At 43.1% G+C, this 7,961-nt stretch overlaps 1 pseudogene; it reads right to left on the bottom strand.

Annotated features, from left to right (window-relative positions):
• Window positions 1–788: 788 nt before the first annotated feature.
• Window positions 789–7,551, bottom strand: LOC131496957 (small ribosomal subunit protein eS12-like; annotated as a pseudogene).
• Window positions 7,552–7,961: the final 410 nt, after the last annotated feature.

The following is a 7,961-nucleotide window of genomic DNA, read 5'->3' as shown; positions in this document are numbered from 1 at the left end:
ATGAGACACAAGCTGCAGTAAAGCTGGAGAGAGAATGAAGGCTCATGCACAGAACAGGAACCTCTTTCTGACTAAACAAAATTAGAGAAAATCAGCCATTTCAAGGTAATATTCCCAGAATTCCCATGTGATGTGACTCAGGGACAGATATCTAGTATCAGGAAGCACTTTATAATAAAAGTAGAGTGGTGCAAACGAATCTGGAACTTAGGACTGTCACTTTGGAAAAGCGTACCGGGATGAGGTGAAGAGGTTATGAGCACAAGAGTGGGTTGGGAGCTCACAGTAAGCACAGATGCCCCACAGGGTGGGTGAGTCAGTCCAGTAAGCCTCATCTGTGGTCGCCACTGGTCACACGCATGCTCCATCTCCCTAGAAAGGGGCTGTCTGCGGTGGAGACTCAACTAAAATCCAACATCAGTACACCTTCCAGTAACGCTCACCTCCACCACTTGCTCACTTTCCATTCCCTCTTAGGTACCTTAGGCAGGTAAGGGGCTGCCCTAGGAAAGTAACAGGAACATTTTACATTGATGTTCTGCTTTACTAATCCATCATTTGTAAGTTTTAGTGAAACTCCCTAGGATCTGATCACTGCAACGTGAATTGGTAAAATTGAGTTTCTTGCAAAGCTATAGGCTCTGTCACTCAGGGTCTAACACCCCCATGAGACCCAGCTGGAAATACTCTCCTCAGATCTCCAGCATTGCTGTAGTAGTGACCGTGGCCATCGACTCTAGAAGCAGGCCATTCATCTCTCTATCCCTCAAATCCATTATGAATTTTTTTTTTGAGGAACAAGAACCAAGTTTTTTATTTGTTCATTTCTTGCATTTGAAGTATTCCCTGATAACATCCTTGGCCTGAGACTCTTTGCCATAGTCCTTAACCACCGCACAGCTGCAACCAACCGCTTTAGGGGTTTTTCTCTCTCTGTCAACTTTACAGAAGCCTACCCATTCCCCTAGTTTCTTGTTGTCACCAACCTTAATTAGGTTGATTTAGTGTTCAGCACAGAGCGCCTCCACCAGCCTCCTACATATAGGCTCATCACAGTTGGATGCAACAAAGACGGGCTTGGTGCTTGTCTAAGGCTTTGGCAGCTTCGTGAATTCCATGTGCTAGGCCATCAATTCCACGTGCTAGGCCATCGTGGATGAGGGTGGTCTTTGGCACCTCTTGTAAACCAGTATGAATGGCTGTCACACCTCCAGCAGCAATTCTTCCTCTGCCACAGGGGTGGGGGAGCCCGGGGGTTACAGGTGGAGACGAACCTTGACTGCACCCGAGCCTCCGCCTACGCGAGACTCAGTGGTGCAGGGAAAGAAGTGTTATGAATTAATAGGGTGACCAACTCATCCCGGTTTTAGCACTGAAAGTTCTGAGTCTCAAGACCCCCCTCAAATTTGGTTTTAACTAAAACTCCCACGTTCCCTCAGTCCTGAGAAAACTGGGATGGTGGGTCACCCTAAATTAAAGAACTCCACAGAGAATGATCGGAAAATCTTGAAGCAGTATATATGAATGATCAGGGCTGAGTTAAGGTCCAGTAGACACTTGCTAATTAATTAAGCAAGCAATTATTAAAAATAGAGACCAAGTTGCTCATTAAGCTTCATAGTGAATGCCTAAGGGGATTTCCAATTTTATTGGGGGTAGGGAATATAGTCTATAATATAATTAATTTATATGAAAATATATATCATATGTTAATAATATAATTTATGCATGTGATCATATATTGTATTATTCTGATTTTTTTAAAATTAAGTATGCTCCACGCCAACATGGGGCTTGAACTCACCACCCTGAGATTATGAGTCTCATGTAGTCTCATGCTCTACCGACTGAGCCGGCCAGGTGCCCCTGTTATTCTGTTTTTTAAATTAAATGTCTGGGGGAACCTGAGTGACTAAGTTGGTTAAGCATTTCCTTTTTTTTTTTTTAATTTTATTTATTTAAGAGAGAGAGAGAGAGCGTGAGTATGGGGGGGGGGAGAGAGAGAGAGAGAGAGAGAGAGAGAGAGAGAGAACCTCAAGCATGCTCCACACCCAGCACAGAGTCCGTTGCTGGCCTTGATCCAACGACCCTGGGATCATGACCTGAGCCAAAATCAATAGTCGCCTGCTCAATCAACTGAGCCACCTAGGCGCCCCAAGTGTCTTACTCTTGATTTGGGCTCAGGTCATGATCTCATGGTTCACGGGATAGAGCCCAGCATCAGACTCTGTGATGACAGCGTGGAGCCTGCTTGGGACTCTCTCTCCCTCTCTTTCTGCCCCTCCCTTGCTCTCTCTCTCAAAATAAATAATTAATTAATTAATTAATTAAATGTCTCAAAATATAAGTTGTCCAATTTTAAGTGCTACATGTAAAATATAATACAAAATAATATTAAAATCATTATTGAGCATTTAATATACACCAAGAACTGTTCTAGGCACATTATATATATGAGCTCATTTAATTTTGACAACTCTATAGATAGGTACTGTCTTATCCCGATTTTTACAAACAAGGAAACTGAAGCTCAGGGTCACGCAGCTGGGAAGTGGTCCTTCCCTCCCTGGAAAGAGAAAACTTAGGAAGAGATGCATTAACTGCCAGATATATGGTAGGCTGTCAGCCGCAGGAGGGAAGGGGCTCTTTTGTGACATTCTGGAAGCAGGACAGGGGGCCAGTGGAGGGAACTACAAAGGGGAAGGTTGCAGCTCCACAGAAGGAAAAACATCCACAGGATTGCTGCTGTCCTCAGGTAGAATGAGCAGTCACATGGACCATGAGTCCCCCTCCACTGAATCCAGTCAAGCAAATTCTACATGATGACTCTCGCCTGGAATGGACAGATCCTAGGAGATGGATGAAGTGACCTTTTTTTTCTTTAAATTTTTTTAATCTTTATTTTTGAGAGACAGAGCACGAGCAGGGGAGGAACACAGAGAGAGGGAGACACAGAATCTGAAGCAGGTTCCAGGCTCTGAGCTGTCAGCACAGAGCCCGACGCGGGGCTTGAACTCACAAACCGCGAGATCATGACCTGAGCTGAAGTCGGACTTAACCCACTGAGCCACCCAGATGCCCCTGAGGTGACCTTTAATATGCCTTCTGGTCTTAAGGATTTAGGAATTTCTTGGAAACCAATATCCTTTATAATAAAACATATTCATTCTTAAAACAAATTTATCAAGGTCTGCTGTGTGCCTGAACCTTTTCCAGGAACTGGGGGTTACCTAGGTGTATAAGTTAAGATTGTGAATCTCAAAAAATTCACAGCCTAAGACATCTATGCAGCAAAGTGGCAGCTAAAGTGGTAAGCACACATCAGTGGGATCACAACAGTGTGTGCTCAGTAAATATTTATTGAGTGTTTGCAAGAATGAAAGGCTATGCGAGGCCAGGGTGGGAGTCACACAGAGGAGCGATCATTTGACAGGGTCTTGAGTTCTGAGGGAAGCTTTCCAAGTGGAGACATAAGAGAAGGTAGGGGGACTAACATGTGCTGAGGCCCAGGCTAGCAGGGAAGCATGAGATGGACTTGACCTCTCTTCTGCAGCTCAACCGTCCCCGTCCTGTCGACTGGGGAAGGGAAGCTCACACCAGGCAAATGAGGCCACCAGGACCCACCTGGGGCTCACGGAAGGCCAAAGACAGAGAAAAGGGGTTATGACCCAACCCAGGTATGAAGAAGGCTTCCCAGAGACAACCTAGCAAGGCCTTGTATGCAGGGAAGCAGTTAATGTGTTGACATTCAGAAGGAAAAGCATGATAGGCAAAGGGAAAAGAACCTGAGAGGGCAGGGAGGCCTAGAAACAGGACAGTGGGTTCTGGAAAGTGCAAAGGCCCAGAAGGTGCATTTGGGGGAGCAACAGAGGACAAGGTCAGGTTGATACTCCAAGACCAGACAGGTCACGCAGGGCCTTTTATGCTATGTAGAGTTTGGACTTTATTCTCTGAACAAAGGGGAATCCTGAAGGCCAACTGGGAAGCTACAGCCACCAGCCCGCCCCTTCTGGACTTTTCACCCAAAATGACACTGCACTCTGCCCCCACCCCCTGCTTTCTATTCCCTCCTGTTCTCTCACTCTTTCTGCAAACCAGTATTTGGCAGAATCTGATATCAGAACTCTAGCTCATGTTCTGCTCCCTCCTGAAGGTGGGTTCTTGGACGCTGTTGCCCACACTGATGGCCTGCTCTTTATCATTCTGTTCTCAGGCACCATAGCCTGCCCTGCCCTGTCCTGAGCTGCCCTAGACCAGCTCTGCTCAGCAGACTGCCTCTCTGTCTTCCCTGCCCCAAAGCCCTCACAGATCAGTCCGGACCATGCATACTTGGGGCCTCCTCGCCAAGCTCAACTGCACCATTCCTCTTTCCGTCTCCAGTCCACCACATGCATAATTTCACGGTATTTTGTTAGCGTTATAATTGTATCTTTCTCATGTAATTTCCCTTTCTGAGCCTCTCAAAAACAACCCCCTGTGTTCTATAGAATAATCAGCATTCTGGCAATAATTATGTTCCAACAAATAATAGATTTAAAAATATGTACCCTCTTCTTAACAGTTAACTCTGAAATATATTAAGAGAGGTTTTTTTTTGTTTTTTTGTTTTTTTGGTTCATTTTTGAAAGCAATCAAGACCTGTGGATATGAGGGGTGCCTGGGTGGCTCAGTAGGTTGGGTGTCTGACTTCGGTTCAGGTCATGACCTCAGGTCATGAGTTTGAGCCCTGTGTCAGGCTCTGTGTTGACAGCTTGGAGCCTGGAGCCTGCTTCGGATTCTGTGTCTTCCTCTCTCTCTGCCCCTCCCCCACTTGTGCTCTGTCTCTCAAAAATGAATAAACGTTAAAAACATTTTTTAAAAAGACATGTGGATATGAAACTTGGACCTTCTCTTTCTAAATGAAAAAAATATATGTTATATATATAATAAAATACATGTAAAAGGGAAATGGAGGGCATGACTCTAGCTACATGCTGATTTTCTTTTTTTAAATAAGGATAGATTGGCAGGAAAGTGCAAAGAAATGTACATCAGGTCTCCCCCATGTGAACTTGCATGACTGTGGTACAATATCAAAGTCAGGAAATTGACACTGGTACAATCCACAGAGCACATGCAGGCTTCACCAGCCATATAGAGTTCACTCATTTGTATTTTATTACGTCTACCTTCCGTAACCACCGCTGTAATCAAGATACTTATTTGTACCAACAGTTCAAGACCCTCAACAGTCTCATGCCACACTTTAATATCCACACTCCCCTCCCCTCCCACAGCTTGATTTAAATATGAAAAAGTATTAAATGGAGCACAGAAAAAATGCTACAAGAAAATACACTGAAATGATTACCAGTAGATATTTGGATTGTGAGATAAAGCTTGATATATTTTTTATTTTATTTAAAATTTTTTTAGCTGTTTCTGTTTTTCTTCAGGGAGAATGTATTATTATTAATTTTTTAAAGATTTTTTTTTTTGTTTAATCTTTATATCCAACATGGGACTCGAACTCACAACCCTGAGATCAGGAGTCACACAGTCCACCAACTGAACCCACCAGGTGCCCTAAGAATGCATTACTTTTGTGAGAAACTTTCTTGAGAAGAATTTGTAACACATATCCTAATGTTTACTTATAATAGTGTGATCCAACAAGTTTCAAATTGGAAAAAGATCTGGTGGATTTTAACTTGTCATATTAACTTAAAGTTTACTTTACCAGCAGATTGAAATACTCCCTTCTATTCCAGTGTACAATTTTCTCCATCTCCCATAGAGCAATTTAAGTAAAACACCCACCCATTGTTCGTAATTCTATCTTAGCCCGCCTTTAAAGCGAAACTTGAACAATGTAAAACGACATTGTTTCCGTTATGTATTACTGCCTAAAATTCACTGTGAAACACAGAGGCACAGAACACTGATTTACTGTTTCTCCACGTTCTGTGAGTTGATTGGGCAATTCTTTTACTGGTCTCCTCTGGCTCACTTGGTCTATTACAGACGGCTGGAACAGCTGGAAAGTCCAAGTTGGCCTCATTCATATGTCTGGCAATTCGTGGTGGGTAGAGAGGCTCAGCTCTCCTCCTCACAACCTCCCAACCTCCAGTGGAGAAGACCCACTTTCTTGGATAGCAGTCCAGGATGGTGTTCCAAGAGGGCCAGGCCCAGTGCATAAGCACTGCCCTGCTACACTTGTATCACACATATTGGCCAAGACAAGTCTTCAGATCCAGCCCAGAATCAGTTCTGGAGGGAGCTGTACCAGGGCATGAACACTGGGAGGCAGAATTCATTAGGGCCATTGGTGCAACAATTTACCACAGTTATAAAGGCTGGCCCCTTTATAAGAATTTAAGCATGGATGAAAAAAAAAAAAAAAGATTGCTTTGGGTTCAAAGGTAAGGTTAAGTAAGCATCATAAGGCAATTTCAAATCTGCGTATAACTCTGATTCATTCAAGATAATAGAAAAGGCCAATTTCCCTGTAGCTAACTTAAGAACTAGTGCCTCATAAGCGAATTGCATAGTCTTGTTACACAATCAATTAATTTGCTGTTACATCCAGTTACACATCATGGCCTAAACTTCATAAACCTATTTCTATACGTAGAAAATAAAAGAGATAAGAACTTTTGTTTTCCTAACATCCTCAAAACATAATCTTGTTCTTTATTTTAAAAATGATTTATTGTTTAAAAATAAGTATTTGTGAGAAGTCTAATTCCCAAAAGTTATACATTAAACCAGCTTTTGCCTCAGGACTAATTTCTGCCAATATAGGAAATATTAAAATGGGTACATTTAAAAATTTTTTTAATGAATACATATCTTTTTTTAATATCTTTTTTAAAAATTAAAAAAAATATATTTTTTAGAGAGAGAGAGACAGACAGAGCACAAGTGGAGGTGGGGCAGAGAGAGAGGGAGACACAGAATCCAAAGTAGGCTCCAGGCTCTGAGCTGTCAGCACAGAACCTGATGTGGGGCTTGAACCCACAAACCGCAAGATCATGACCTGAACCAAAGCCGGACGCTTAACTGACTGAGCCACCCAGGTGCCCCTGAATACATTTCTTTGTTTCCTCAAAGCACTTAAGCAAATAAAACTTAAGATCCCACTGGGAATTTGGGGGATCAAATGTTTCAACCGATCTTGAGACTACAGTAGTTCCTCCGACATCTGCCATGATGCTTGTTTCATCACCTTGAAGATGCTCTCTCCGCGCCACACCTCTCGTTGGCTCTCTTCACTCCAGTCACTTCGGGCTTCCTCCAGGTCCTTCAACCACTCACACTCTGGCTTTCCAGCTTTCTCCACGTGTTTCCTCCTCTGGGATCTCTCCTTTTCACCCCACTTCCTTCATCTGGCTGGCTCCTTACTTAATCTCTAGGTCACTCAAGTGTCACTTCCAGTGAAGATTGCTGGTTTCTCCATAGATGTTCCACCAGCACCCTGTACTTTCTTTGCCATAAATGTCACCACACTTCATTATTTTATGTTTTTGCTTTTGTTTTTTTCTCCTTGAGGGCAAGGACTGACCTGTTCATGGCTGTATCTCTAGTGTCTGACACATGCTGGGAATTCAAAAACATCCCCCAAAGGAATGTAAATATCAAGCAGAAAGAAAACTACAAAGAGGGCGCTCTGGGTAGCCACATTCACATACTCAAGATTATGTACTTTACCTATAGGTGAGCCTGTCAAGTCTTGACTCATAGTCTACTTACTCTTATTTTATTTTTTTAATTTTACTTATTTACTTTTAAGAGAGAGAGAAGCAGAGAGAGAGGGGGAGAATCTCAAGCAGGCTCCATGCTGTCAGCCCAGAGCCTGATGTGGGGCTCGATCTCACAAACCCAAGATCATGACCTGAGCTGAAATCAATAGTTGGATGCTTAACTGACGGAGTCACCCAGGTATCCCTACTTACTCTTATTTTAAACAAAAATCTAACCTG

Source organism: Neofelis nebulosa, chromosome 16, assembly GCF_028018385.1.
Source record: "Neofelis nebulosa isolate mNeoNeb1 chromosome 16, mNeoNeb1.pri, whole genome shotgun sequence".
Taxonomy (NCBI): Eukaryota; Metazoa; Chordata; class Mammalia; order Carnivora; family Felidae; genus Neofelis; species Neofelis nebulosa.
The sequence above is the reverse complement of the archived record's forward strand: the minus strand, read 5'-3'. Positions and strand labels throughout refer to the sequence as shown.